A 15,054-nucleotide genomic window follows, 5' to 3' on the forward strand; every position below is an offset into this window, starting at 1 on the left:
AATTTTTGAGTCAAAATATTTGCCGATCGAAGAATATTTTTGTGAGTATTATTTAATTACCGAGACTGTTGAGCAATGTCAGCTGTGTCCTGGCTCAGGGAAGCCTGGCTCAGGGACTGTGAGACCCAGGCCACGTGCACCGAGCCCTCTCCGAGCAGCAGCGAGACAATTCCAGCGCGCGGGCAGAGCCACGCGAGCCGCAGTGCCGGTGGTGGAGCAAGGCGCGGCGGGAGCGGCGGGACCTGGCAGTGCCCGCCCGACCCCGCACGGCGTGTGGTGGAGCGAGCCCGACCGAGAGGGGCGGCGTGCGGGCGGCGGCTGGCAGTGGTGGCGGTGGAGCAGAGACACACGCTGGAGCAGGGCGTGGGGGGGTCATCACTCAGGGGCCCGGCCGAGACGTGGGTGCAGCGCCTGGCAGCGGCAGCGCAGCTGCGAGCAGAGGAGGCGACGCACGGAGAACTGAGCAGCTCGGGCCAGCCCAGCCCGCGCGGCCCTGAATGCGACCCCGGGAAGAGCGCACAGGCACGAGCAGCCCCGACAATTCCAACACGGGAGCGACCAAAAGCGAAAGAGAAAGCAAAAATGCAGCGAGACAGAAAACAGCAGCCACTTGGAAAAAGGGAAGTATCACCGTAGCTAAGGTTTTAGGAATAGTGAAATGGTATCATGTTAAACAAAATTATGGTTTTATAACAACATGTGACAACCAGCAAGACATATTTGTGCATAGAATTGCTATTCAAAAGAATAACCCTGAAAAATGCATCCCAAGCTTGGGAGACGGAGAGGTGGTGGAATTCAAAATTATACAAGGTAGAAAAGGGTTACAAGCATCAGAGGTCACTGGGCCTGATGGTGTTCCTGTAAAAGGCAGTATACATGCTAAAAATCGTAGTCATGTTAGACAATATCTCCATTATAAGCCCCCCCTACAGTCTCCCTTTCCTAATCCCACCTTTCCCTTTTACCCTATGTCCTATTACCCCCAGTGTATTCCCAATCCATTTTTCCACCCATGGTTTCCCTCACAAAACCATGCTTTTGCCAATTGTTTCCCCAAAAATCCCTTTGCAATGCTGAGTGGGAGATGAAAAAGGGGAAGGAAGAAATTAAACCTCTCCTGCCTCAGTTTCCCCACAAAGCATGCCTGGAGAGTCCTGTATCCCTTCTGTCAGCCTTAAGACGTTCCAGAGAATCTGTTTGGACATTTAAAGACTCAGGAGGGTGCCTCATTTAATTTAAAACTGTTCTCGTTATGTTTATCCAGTTGTTTTCAATGTTAAGTTTTAAATCTCTTTTGTTAAACGGATGAAATGTTGGGGTCCCTCCCCCTGCCATGCAGCCCTGGGAGAGGGGCCCTGGGGGGGAGGCACAAGGTTTCCCTGCCCCTGGGCAGCCTCGTTCCCCACTGGTTGTTCTGTGTTCCCCTGCTTGGGAAAGGACCCTCGGGTCCCGTGATTGCCTCAGTTCCTCGGCAGATCCTCAGCCATGAGGCTGGAGAAATAACCATCTCTGAAACATCTATCAAGAATCTGTCCGTATATATTTCTTTCCCACAGGCCTCCTTGTTTGATACATCGTGTTACAGTATCCCCACTGTAGCAGTCTGGTACCTTGGAGTGCCTGGGTTTAATAGTTTCACCTACTATTCTCAGGTCCTGCACCGTAACTGTCAGGATAGGAGTGTTATAGGGGACATACACAGTTCCAAAAGACCCACCTTTAGCTCAGCAACTGGCTGCAACTCCTTCCTTCCTGCCTTCCTGCCTCCCTGCCTTCCTGCCTCCCTGCCTTCCTGCCTCCCTGCCTTCCTGCCTTTCTGCCTTCCTGCCTTTCTGCCTTCCTGCCTCCCTGCCTTCCTGCCTTTCTGCCTTCCTGCCTTTCTGCCTTCCTGCCTTTCTGCCTCCCTCCCTGCCTCCCTTCCTCCCTTCCTCCCTGCCTCCCTTCCTCCCTTCCTCTCGTCCCTTGAAAGAGGGTATTGCTGTTTGGACACCAGCTGTCCAGGTCACCTCAGAGCAATGTGGAGAGGCTCCATATCCAGTTTTCCATACTTCCCTGGGACTGCCCACACCTCTGGGTTCACTCCAGCATTCACAACAGTGTTAGCCTCCCCATTACTCCCCACAACACCAACTCGCATTCCCAACTCCAGCTGTCAAATCCCCTCCCAGCAAACCACAATCACAACTAGGAGTAATCAGAAACTCGTGCTTTTCAAACCCATCTCACACATTCAGCAAACTCTCCTGGGTGTCCCCGTATACACACACACACATTCACCATTCATCTTTCCCACTTACGAAAAGAACATTTGACCAATTCTTCCCCCTGTGGCATAGACAGAGAAGTTCCCGTGCCTACTCGGAAACGCGCTTCTCAGCTGAGCCCCGGTACGATAGCAGATTCCTTCCCAACTGCTCTTTGGGTCGGGTCTCCCCTGCCGAGGAGGGAATGCCTCTGCCACATCCTTGTGGCTGTCAGGAAAATCCATCCACAAACACCAGAGGTTTATGTCCAAAAAGGAGACAGAGGAGTCCTGTAATTTTATTCAAATAAAGGGAGAGGGCATGGGGCATTCCCCTGGTGTCTCTCAGATTGTTAGAGGACTCAGCCTCCTATTTATCCTAATTTCCCAGCCACATTTCCCTGTCTCTTTCCCTATTGGCTGAGGTACTTGAGAGGTACAGGCTTCCTGAATCGCCTAATACAGACGCCCTTCTAATGTATACCCCCCTTTTCTTTTCCTTGTGTCAATCAGTGGAATTCCTATGGAATTTACCGTTCTTCCCATTGCTTCTTTCATCTCTCAGTACCTGGTCTTATCTAGCAGACCCACAGTTTGTTTGTAAAGGCAAATTTCTCTCATCCCTTTCAATCCCTCCTCTTAATTTTCAATAATTGTCTTTACAAACTTCAGCTATTGTTGACTTAAATTTCTGTTCTTGGGTCTTTTTTGGTTTTGCAGTTATTTGCAGTGACATCATTTTCTGTCCTTTCTTAGCCATTTCTGGATCTGTAGGCATGGCTGCTACCTGCATCCGCTTGATCACATGCTGAATAAGTTGCACTAAGCAAGGGATCATGAATGGTAAAAAGATCAGGGTTGCTACAGCACGTGAGAGGAAAAAAAGCATTTGTTTAACCCACAGTCCACCAGGTAACCACAAAACATGTCCCATTCCCATCCTTTGCACATTTGGACCGGTACACAAGTTAACTTTCTTACTCCCTTTGTTATTTGCTTCACTACTTTTCCATTGTCATCTATTTGCAAACAGCAGTTTGAGTCATTTAATTTTCTGTACACTCCTCCTTTTTTCTGCTAATAGATAATCTAATACCACCCAATGTTGAAATATCGCATTTTTCATCTGAGTGGATTGGTCAGCAGGAAGGTCAAGAGCGGTAGTTGTTGGCTGGTTATTATTTCAAAGACATCTTGTAACCTAATTATCAGATTTAAATAATAAATAGGTCCTCTGGCACCTGATATGAATTCATTAGGGTTCCAAGTGGATTCATTAGGGGTCCATAGTATTGTATGTTTCACTCAGGTGGCCATTCATCTTTTCCCCATTTTTGGGTACTCCCTCCAGCCAGGGATGCATCAACTGATTGTTTTTCTCTAATTAGATCATCACATACTTTGATTCCTGACTGATTTTCCTGAACTTGTGGTAGCAAAAGAACAACGGTCTGATATACCCTACACAACATATCCCTGACCAGTTTGCAGGTAACCTGCGATGCCATTCATGGCCAGTCTTCACACCTTCCTGGCCTTCCTCAGACCCAACAATTGCTAAGGCTAAAGGTTTTTGCTACTTCTTCTCCTAGGACTAAGAAAACTATTTTCCCACCTCTGGCCCAAACCTAACTGACAATACAAAGGTAAGATTATTAAGAGAAACATTCTAATGGTGTAATCTAGTATCTTAAGCTAATTCTCACGTTGTCTTCTGCACCACCTGGGGTGAGTGAGGGCACAGAGACAGCTTAACATAAAGAAAGCAGTGATGGTGAGGATTAGCCTGCCAATGACTGGAGATCCGAGAAGACGCCCATACAGACTATTCTAGCAGAGAGTCTGTGGGTAGGCACACGGGGCTTCCCCGATGTCAACGCACTGGCTACTGCTCCGGTCCACTCCTGTGGAGTGTCAGTTGTGGCCTTCCGTCCTTCTCCTCCAGCTGAGATGTCCAAATCTCGGGGGTCTCCGAGACCTTGACCCGAGCGCAATGGGTCCACCCGTGTTCAGCTGTCTTGGCAGCTTTTTCTGTGGTCAGTAACACTTGGAAAGGTCCACATTACTTAGCCACCAGTGGTAATTCTTTCTACCCCTTAACCAGGACCCAATCTCCTGGTTGGATGTTACGAACAACAAAGTCCAAAGGCAGGGTCTGTGCTAGCTGAGCTTCCTGTCAATGAGATTTCACAAGAGACAGTATCCTGGCCACATATTGTTCTAAATACATCACTTATTCCCACCCCCCCTTCATTTCAGGGGGGAGTCTGTGTAAACTTGGCTTCTGCGGGCTGTGGTCTCCCCTACCCCAAACTTAGCCATGGAAGAGTCTCTGCTGCTTTTGGCTCTCTTGTGGAGGCATTCCTCTCCTTCAGCCTCAGGAGGTTGTGTGAAAGGAACAAGCAGCATTGGGGAGGATGCGAACGAGGAACAAGCAGTGTAGCATAATCCTGAGAAAAAGGAAGAAAAGGGTAAGAAAATGCAAGCTGAAGGACAGTTGTGACATACACGACGGACGATGTGACACACATACAAGAACCAGTCATAAAGCATAAAGTAGCGCATGAAAATAGGCCTTAACCAGTAATAAATATGCATGATTGCGTGTAGGGAAAGCAAAAACTGTGTATTAAGGACAGTAGTTCATCAATAAAATGGCTTCTGCCTGATTCACATTGACTCGTGTAGAGTCCATCGTTTCTCTCTGGCGTCCACAGGGGTGATGAAGAAAGATTATAGGAGAAAAGATAGAAACAGCAGAAGCAATGACATAAGTAATCATACAGAGTTCAGTAGTTCAAAATATGAATTCAGTTGTAATTATTAACCCCAATTCTTATTAGTCAGTGCCCCCACCCCGTGAATCCCAGGAATCGGTGTTTTTAAATGCGTAGTGGGTGTGAGGGATATCACAATATTGTATCTCTTAGATGGTGGTTCAATATGTTTTGAAATTAGTTACAGAATTGTACAGCGGGTCTTCATTTTTAAATTCCACAGAAGTGTATCCTCGACAGGTCCATGTATTAACATGTCTCCATCAGCTGAGTTTCAAGAGGATTTCTAGCTCTTGTAGGATAATTTATTAACTTTGCATCCTGGAATAAATGTGAATGGATTTGTCGAGGACGTGTGTTTTCTGCTTAACTGCATTCACATATAGTTAGAAGAATTTCATTGGTAATATTCCTACTCTGCTGGACAATTCTATGCATTATGAAGGATTAGTTTTTATGATCCAAAATTAACACACAAACCATTTTCCCACAAAATGTTCTCATGCAAACATATCCTTCCATCAGGACTATGCTTTTCAGGAGACAGGTTATAGCACTCTTGTAATTTAATCTTGACACAAAATAGAAACTGTGGCTTTATTATTGGTGGGATTAGAAATGAAATTCATTCCCTTTTCAATTTAGTTGTATCATCTCAAGTAGCTTTTTTCTTTTGAAATTCAGTGAGCAAATTGCTCTCATCACATTCTGCACCTGCAAGGGAGAAGCATGTGCATTGCAGAATGTGCTGTAGTCACTACACTGATTGGCATAAATAGGAGAAGTGAGACAAAGTTAAAATACTCTTTTAGGACATAGGGCAGAAAATTCAACAGCCCATTAGTTTGAGACCTGGTAGAAGGCTTTTTTGTATTTTATTCATGTCCTATTTGCAGTCCATGGCTACCCCTCCAGATTTAGGAAGGGGGATTCAGTCCTTTTGCATGTAACTTTTGCTTGTGTTTTTTAAGACTCTTTAATTCGCTAATTAGTAAATCCGAAAAATTTAGCCAAATGATAATAATTTTGAAGCCTTCCGAGGCAGAACTGGGAAGGTTAATACATAGTTGTATGATTTCAAAGATGTATAAGTTCTTAGACCAGCTCTCAGGATAAAATTGGTTGAGACAAATTATACATCCATAAGACCTTAGCTACAACGTTTTTTTAGTAAAAAGACAAAACAAGTCAGACAAAAATCAGACTTAAGAATATGTAGAATACTTTGACTAATATTTGATTTCCTAGCAAGTCACTTGCAATGAAAACACAAACAAATTACAAACATTAACAAACTGAAAATGCAAGCAAGTCTAATGCCACTTTAAATTTCACTTAAATTTCACTGTTTTCATGCAGTTCCATCTCATGTCTTGGTAGGTTCCTATAACAAGAAAGTGAATTTGCTGCTTGCAGTTTTTCTGCTCCCAAACTGTTTTCCTTATCTTCAACGCAGGGATGTTTGTCATTGCTAGAAAAAAAAAAAAAAAAGACAAGAAACAAACTTCCCTGGCAAAACCTTTCAGAGTGAAACAAGTTGCTAATTGCATTAATTCATTTAGGTGAAGTTTGAGCTTTTATTCTATGAAGTGCTCATTGGACCACTTTTGTTGTTTCCCACAGGATTTCAGAGGGGTTTCCTCCAATTGACTGTTCAGCGCAGGGAGTGAGACTGCTTTTAAAAGTTTTCCAAGAGTTGCAGTCTGTGAATGAGGCATTTGAGTTGCTCTTTTTTTCCCAGGGTTTTAGTAGGTTTCTGTTTTTCGCCCTGGAGCAGTTTGCCTTATCAGATCGCTCCTTTTGTTCCAGTGATTATCGAGTTTGGCAGCAAGCAATGCCATTGCCTAAAGCCTTTTTTGATAACCAATCACTTTTTTGGTAATCAATCATCTTTTTAGTAACCAATTGCTCCGTATCCCAATTTTTTTGTACCAAGTCCACCCCAGGGGGAGAGAGACGACTAACAAAGTATCTAAGGAAGGACAATAAAACATTTACCTTGCACTGACCACCCGGGACAGGCATTTAGGCATTTTCCCCTAAAGTTAAGCCTGCATAGGGACAACACCATCTCCACACAGCAGCAGCTGCAGAATTGGCCTCAGGATTAGAATCTGCCAATTCCAGTTCTCCACAACAAACCACAGATGGCGCGGGGGGGGGGGGGGTGGGGGGTGGGGGGGGGGGAAGTGGTTTTCCCCACAAGACAGGAGCTGCAGAATTGGCTTCAGGACTTGAACCTGCCAAATCGGTTTGTTATCCTGGCTCTACAAATGTACCAGAAAAATCCTTTGCCTTGCTGTGGATATAAATTGCATTGAACACTGAGAAGGCTGCGTTCAGAAAAGCAAATGGAACAGTACCGAGGCTTCCTCATGAAGGAAACTTACAGTCACTGTACAAACACTCTTGTCTGTCTCATCTAAGCAAACACCCAGATTCCTGTACATTGCGGTGAAAAAAGCTCCTGCAGACTTCAGAACATTCGGAAAACATGCATTTATTGAACAAATTCCTGTATTTTTTCAACTCTGCTTCTGCTATGCAGGACATTTCTGAAGTTGAGTGGGGGTGAAGAAGTCAGCTTTAGCTACACGAGGGTGCTGTTTACGCACTAGAGAAATTTGCAGAGAGTGTAGATAAACTTCACATACCAGTACCATAGTCACGGATGATCCTTAAATAATCTATGTGCTGAGAGTTACTAACTCCTAGGGGTGCTATATACGTGTATATCTATATAGGTATAGATGTATGGATCTGTACATAGGTGGGTATATATGAATATAGACATGGGTATGTGTGTATATATATAGGTGAATATATATATTGGCCACTAACCGTTACAGCCCTACAAGAGAAGGAGACACAGAAGGGAGGGGCACCCCACTCCTGAGGTACTCTGCTGTGTCCAGCACAGGTGTGTCACGGACTGTGGGGCTGTGCAGGGCATGTGCCAGGCTCTCTGTCTCTGCTGCTTTGCCTCTGGCTGCCCTTGCCCCGTCCATGCTTCCCTTCCTGCTCCTACTGTTCTTCTGCCTCTTCCAAGGGTCTCTGGACCACAAGAAAGGCCTTTTTAACAGCCTCTGTCCGGATGTAGTCAGCTGCATTCAGGAAAGCAGGAGCATGAGCTGTGGGACTGTGGGTCTCACGTGCTCGCCTCTCTGCCCCTGCTGCAGTGGGTGTTACTGCTGATGACACAGCCCTACTGTTTTCCATGTCCTGCTCTTCCACCATCTGCTGGCTGGATGCTTGCAGCTCAAGTGTAGCTTTGTCCTGGCCATCTCTCCTGATACACTCCGCTGTGTCCAGCACATCTGTGGCATCAGCTGTCAGGTGTTTCGTCTTCTTCTCCTTCTCTCCTGTGCTGGATGTAGCGGTGGAGGTCAAGGGCGGAGCCCTCAGTCCTTTCCAGACAAGGCTCTGCCACCTCCGTCGAGCCGGGATCTTGATGACTGTAGGCGCAGGAAGGCTTTGGGCACGTCCTGCAGGTCTTTCTGCTCCTGTTGATTCCTCTGGGCTCAGTTCCTCATCCTGCTGCTCCTCTGGGTATTCAAAGGGTTTCTGGACCATAAGCATGGCCTTTTTAACAACCTCTGTCCGGATACAGTCGTTTGCATCCAGGAATACCGGAGCATCATCTGGCTGACTGTGCACGGTATCTCCTGGGCCCTCTGTCCCTTCTGCTGGGGCTGGGATGTCCTGGTCTGTACCCAGGAGAAGCGGGCCATCAGCTCTGGGGCTGTGCAGGACGTGTGCCGGGCTCTCTGTGTGTTCTTCTCTGGCTTTTGGTCTCGGCTCTTTGTGTACACTTTGTTCCGGCTCCCACAGTTCCTCTAGCTCTTCCAAGGGTCTCTGGACGACAAGAATGGCCTTTTTAACAGCCTCTGTCCGGATGTAGTCAGCTGCATTCAGGAAAGCAGGAGCATGAGCTGTGGGACTGTGGGTCTCACGTGCTCGCCTCTCTGCCCCCGTTGCAGTGGGTGTTACTGCTGATGACACAGCCCTACTGTTTTCCATGTCCTGCTCTTCCACCATCTGCTGGCTGGATGCTTGCAGCTCAAGTGTAGCCTTGTCCTGGCCATCTCTCCTGATACACCCAGCTGTGTCCAGCACATCTGTGGCATCAGCTGTCAGGTGCTTTGTCTTCTTCTTCTTTTTCTTCCTCTCTCCTGTGCCGGAGGTGGTGGTGGAGCCTAAGTGCAGAGCCCTCAGTCCTTTCCAGACAAGGCTCTGCCACCTCCATCGAGCCAGGATCTTGATGACTGTAGGTGCAGGAAGGCTTTGGGCACGTCCTGCAGGTCTTTCTGCTCCTGTTGATTCCTCTGGGCTCAGTTCCTCATCCTGCGGTTCCTCTGGGTATTCAAAGGGTTTCTGGACCATAAGCACGGCCTTTTTAACAACCTCTGTCCAGATACAGTCGTTTGCATCCAGGAATACTGGAGCATCATCTGTGCGACTCTGCTCGGTATGTCCTGGCTTCTCTGTCCCTTCTACTGGGGCTGTTACCCTCATCCCCTCAGCAGTGCCTTGTTCCAGGCCCCTCTGTTGCTCCGTGAGCCCCTCAGATCCCTGCATCACAATTACAGCTTTGCTCAGGAGCTCGTCTCTGATGTACTGGGCTGTTTCCTGGACAGCCAGGCCATCAGCTGTGGGGCTGTGCGGCGCATGTGCCGGGCTCACTGCCCCTGCTGCTCTGGCTGTTACTGCCTGTGTTGCATCCGTGCTGTGTTCCAAGTGTCTTTGCTCTTCTATCTGCTTGTTGGGTCTCTCGATCACAATTGCAGCCTTGCTCAGGACCTCACTGCTGAAATACTGGCCTGTGTCCAGCTGATCCAGTGCATGGCCTGTGGGCTGCTGCTGTTCCTGCTTCCCTGTCTTGTGTATTGCAGTGAAGACCGTGTGCAGAGCCCTTGGGGCACTCTTGAAGACGGACGTCCGTCTCTCTCGAGCCAGGGCATCGATGACTGTGGGGGAAGGAGATCTGAAGGCAGGTCCTGCAGGTGTTCCTGCTTCTGTTGCTTCCTTCATGCTCAGTTCCAGGTCTGGCTCTGCTTCTTCCAGCTGCCGGCCAGGACCCTGTTTCACAGGGTGGTCCTTGTCCAGGCCCTCAGCCCTGATGGACTGGGCTGGCTCTGGCAGAGCCTCTTTGCAGCCTGCTGGGTGCTGCCTCTTTTGCTCTCCTTTGCCTTGGGCAGCAGCTAAGGCCCTCCACAGAACGCTCAGCGCCTTCCTGCGCCACGTCTGGTTCCCTTCAACCAGGGTGTCCAGGAAAGTAGAGAAAGGGATGGTGTAGGTGAGGGCCTGGCCTGCATCTGGGTGAGCTGCTGCCTGCTCCCCCACCTGAGAGGGCTCTTCCTGAGCTGCTGAGGTGACAGTGGCTGTGCTACCTTCTCCTTCATGGTCTTCACCTGAGAGACATTCCTTGTCCTCAGATCCTCGTGCTGTGGTACTTGCTACTGTTCCCTCATCCATGTGGCAGCTGGGGCCTTCCTTGGGACCAGGGTGGGAGCCCCTGTTGTCCTGCAGGCCCAAGGAATTGAGCCGGTGGTGGACCGGAGATGACCCAATGTCATCTGTCCCTTGGCACAGCTCTGTGTCTATTGCATCTTCCCATTCCTCTGCCTCGGACAGCTCAACATCAAGGGCGTCTTCCCACTCCTCTTCCTCAGACAGCTGAACATCAAGGGCGTCTTCCCACTCCTCTTCCTCAGACAGCTCTGGACCCATGGCATCTCCACACTCCTGCTCCTCGGTCCAGGCCACCGGCTCACTGCTTGGAGCTTGGGCTCCTAGCCTCTCCAGTATCACCTGATTGTTTAGGGTGCCCTCAGTGAATCTCCGATGTGTCACCTGTGGCTGCTGTGGTGCGGTGTAGCCAATCGTCCATGGGAGGCTGGTGGCCCTGTCCCGTCCGGTCTCAGGCTGTCCCATGGTGTCATTGGCACTCACCTGCCCAGGTGTGTCATCGAGCCTCCCGGAGAGCCTCAGCAAGGAGCCCTGTCCTTGCCTCTGTGGCTCTCTGTGCTCCAGGCCATCCTGCTGCTGCAGCAGGGTGGCTTCCCACAAGCCGTGGGCCCAGACGCTCCTGCGCGGCTCCTCCAAAGGCCTCCTCTTGAAGGACACGATGACCTCCTTCAAAACAGGCCCGTGCCACGAAGTGCTTTGGTGGCACTCAATTTGCACTGACAGCCCTGCTTGGTCCTGCCGTGCCGGATGCTGCTGGTGGCCTGTGCCTGCATCTGCACCCCTGCTCGGGGAAGCTGATACAGACACGCGGCGTGCCTGTGCCGGCTCTGCTGCCGGCCGCTCCTCCTCCATGCTTGGCTTTGGCGTCCTCTGCCGCAGACCTGTCACTGCTGCCCTGGAGAGCTGCTGCCTCCCGAGAGAGCTGCTCTCCTAGGACTGGGCACCCCAGGGCTCTCTGCTCCTTAACTACCGTCAGGGCAGGGCCCCGTGTCACAATGGCCTCTGTTTCCTATGGGCACTGCATCACAGGGGGCCACTGTCACACAGGGCCACGCCCTGGCTTTGCCATTCTGTTGTCTAATGCAGTCTTCAGAAAGACAATGAAGATTTAAACAATATGTGAACAAGCTGAGATGACAAAACCAGCTTTTTCATTTTCTGGATTTCAACTTTGCTACCTGTTTGGCTCAGCAAGAAGGACCCAAGTAAATAATGGTTCAGAACTATCAGAAAGGGTGAAGAGGAAGGCGATGCTGTTATTTAGTTATGTGTTGTATTTAATTAACACTCCTCATCTACAAGCAGCAGCTTAGTAAGTTTTCTTTGGGAAGCAAGAACTCCTCAGGCAGAGTTTGAGGTCATGACTATAGAATGAGACATCTCTTCCTCCACGTGCTCCTGGCTCTGCAGTTCACTTCTTCCTTTGGCCTTTCCAGCCACTTAGAAAGTTTTTCTCTCATTCTCCCTGACATCCATCATCCAAAGTCCTGCCAGAATTCAGGGTCTCTTCTGCATTGCTGTAAAGGCTGTTGTAGGCTGCACTATGCACTGTGACACACACAACGCTGGCCTTTTGAGGACTTCTAGACCTAGATGTCACTCCCTTTTTTGTGGAATTCTGGAGCTAGAACTGACTTGAGCTCAACGAGCCAGCTTTGCAGTGACTATGCCTCTAATTAACTGGAATCCTTTACAAATTCCTTTATTTATCTCAGCAGTTTTCTTCAACACACTAAAGAGGGCACAAACTCATTGGGTCACAACACAGGGATTTTGTTCCCCACTTGTCTTTGAGGATTTAAAAAGAAAGCCTTGGATCAAGGAATGCAAGCACTGCCATGACACATTACAGAGCCAGCTCACAGTGCTGGCAAAGCTGCGGAGGGAACAGGGGCTCATTCCAGACAGAAGCTAAACCATTTCTTCAGGTTGGTGTTTGAACCAAACAAACGATACAGTTCCTCCACATTTGACTGAAAACTGGTTGGCCTTAGCTGCATTTGCAACTCTCAGTCCATGTGCTAGGCTCACATGAGTGAGATGCTCAAGAAAAACATGCATCAAGCTCAGGGGAAAATGCAGGCTGTGGCAACACAGCTGGTGCAAATTAAAAAAAACCCCCCTCATTTTATCTCAAAACAAATGGGACCAGAAAGTGACCTTCATTTCAAGGAAAGGGTTTTGTCTAACTGAGATCTGTAACGTGTTATGTGATACATGTTTTGTATCACTGCACTAAGTCAGATTTCCTGTGTAACATCAACTCCCTCTACTACGGTTGAGTGGATCAGTAATGTAAATGATTCTCATTGAGTTCATTAAGTGAGCATAAGCATCTCCCTAATTAGCCAGCCCAGCATAGGGGGAGTGAATGTGTGACTCGGTCAAATGCAGAGCATAAAATCCAGACAACCAGAAAAGAATGTTAAAGAGAGTAATGGGCTTCAGCTGGTTTCAGCCATTTCTTCAGCCGGCATGTCTTCCCGGAGACGGGAGTCCCTCAGAGCTGTGATGGTGAGTGGCCCGCAGAGAACAGCAATGGGATCACTCTGTGCTGCGGGCTGGTGCTGCGGGCTGGTGCTGCGGCTACGCGGGAAACACGGCGGCAGCTGCGGGCTGGGTGCAGGCAATGGCTGCTCTGAAAGATGGGGTTCAAAAGAGATGCAGCTAAATGTAACAAGAGCATACCACAGTTAACAAGCTAGGAACATCCTGTCTAGCAAAGAACATCATGATAAAGGGGAAGCAACACATAACACAAGGGAATAGTGAAACTCGCTGAGGCAGCACAGTGTGTACAAAGCCCAACAACGCATGCTCAGAGGCAAGAGGGAAAAAGTTCAAGCTAGAGGAAGACTTTGAACCTTCATCTGACGACCACCAGAGAACATAGCGCTTGCACTTAAGAGATGCTAATTTGTGTAATAAATGGTTAAAAGGTTTTTTTTTGTTAAAAAGAAGTTAATAGTTACTTGTTATATACAGTTAATAAGTTAATTATTATTGCGACTGTACGGGTGTAATGCTGCTATGTGATCGCTAGATGGTGACACCAATGGGGAAGAGTGGTGGGTCTATAGAAAAGAGGGGAACGTTCTGGAATGTTCTTAAGATGACTTAATAATCTATGAGGTACACATCTTGAAGAATTATTGGTTAGGGGGCAAACCAATCACTCAACGCCCCAAAGACTGACGGAGCTGAACACCAATGAGGACCCTAGCAACGAGCCATCAGAGGGAGGATTCCAGCTGCACCAATCACAACATCAACAGAGACTATAAAAACTGCCCCGGTGCTCAGCCCCCTCGTGGGGGTCTTCCTGATGAACCTGAGTCCGAAGGAGCGCCCTGTGCGTCGCACTGTTGTTTTTATTCTGGGTTGCCGAGTGGGACTCGGGCTTATCTCGAGTCTCCGCTCCTGGTTTTTCTTTTTAAATAAACGAGCAGACTTTTACCCCACCCAAAAAGTCCCCGCCTCGTTTATAACAATTTGCATATAACTGCATATAATTGCTAGGAAGCAATTTGCATATAACCTCCTATCCTAGGGAAAGTAATGCAGATGTATGAACTATGTCCATATAAACTTCACTGTAACTGAGCTGGGCGTGCGTGTTAGGAGGAGAGATCCCCTGCGCAGCCGTCACCGAATAAAGCAAATAACCATTTCACTGACTTAGTCTCTGGAGTGCTTGCTGGCTCATCGTTGGAGTGATTCAGCTCCGTTGGGGAAACACCGGAGCACCGGGCTGTCGGGGCGAAGCAGGGCAGAGGAAGTGCGGACAGGGAAGAAGGACCACAGGGACAAAAAGTCGATGGGGGCTGACCGTCCGGGCGAGCCCCTGATCCCTCCAAGAAACCCAGAGCAAACTGGCGCCCGGCTCGTGGCGCAGTTCCCTGCTTCGACGTGCCAGCGCTCCTCCCACAGCCCCACTTCCCGGGCAGTTTCTCGCGGGCATCCGCGACTCTGCCCCACGGGCCAGTGCGGGGTCGCTTCCAGCCCGCTTGTGGAAGCTTTCTCTGCCCTGATCGGCTGCCAGGCCGGGCAGGGCGGGGTGGCAAAGAGCGGCCGCGAGAGGCCGAGGGCTGGGGCCGGGAGCAAGGCTGGGGGCAGCGCTTGGAGGCAGTCGGTCGGGGCTGCGGTGCTCCTGTTCAGGGGACAGAGAGGCTCCGGCAGGCTCTAGCAGGCTGCAGCTGGGCTCGGGGGGCAGGGGCCAGGGAGAGCAGCATCGAGCTGAGGTCATTTCTAGGGCTCCAGGCTGGGCTGGGCGGACTGATGCAGTCCGGAATTCCTTCCGTGCTGCATGGCCCCTGCCATGGTCTGATCGCCTGAGGAAAATCTCTGGGTCCTCTGGAGAAGTTCTTCCCTAGCAGCAGCTGGGCGGGGTAGCCTGGAGAGATCCTCTTAGTGATAGAGGCTCTCTTCAGCCCCGGTAGGCTGTCTGGAGAAATGTCCCCAGAGCCAGAGCCTTTCTGTTCCCCCTGAGGGAGCTGCCCGGCACCAGAGCCTCTCCGTGCACTTGGTGTCACCTGCCGTCACTGCCAAGATCTGCCCAGCTTT

The 15,054-nt window shown here is 49.3% G+C and overlaps 1 long non-coding RNA gene across 1 annotated transcript; it reads left to right on the forward strand.

The window, feature by feature from the left end:
* Positions 1–1,000: 1,000 nt before the first annotated feature.
* Positions 1,001–5,374, forward strand: LOC138103996 (uncharacterized). Its single transcript, XR_011147914.1, has 2 exons — positions 1,001–3,891; positions 4,505–5,374. It is a non-coding gene; the product is annotated as an uncharacterized lncRNA (long non-coding RNA).
* Positions 5,375–15,054: the final 9,680 nt, after the last annotated feature.

The sequence above is a fragment of the Aphelocoma coerulescens genome (genome assembly GCF_041296385.1).
Source record: "Aphelocoma coerulescens isolate FSJ_1873_10779 chromosome Z unlocalized genomic scaffold, UR_Acoe_1.0 ChrZ_unloc_scaf_3, whole genome shotgun sequence".
In the NCBI taxonomy this organism is placed as follows: Eukaryota; Metazoa; Chordata; class Aves; order Passeriformes; family Corvidae; genus Aphelocoma; species Aphelocoma coerulescens.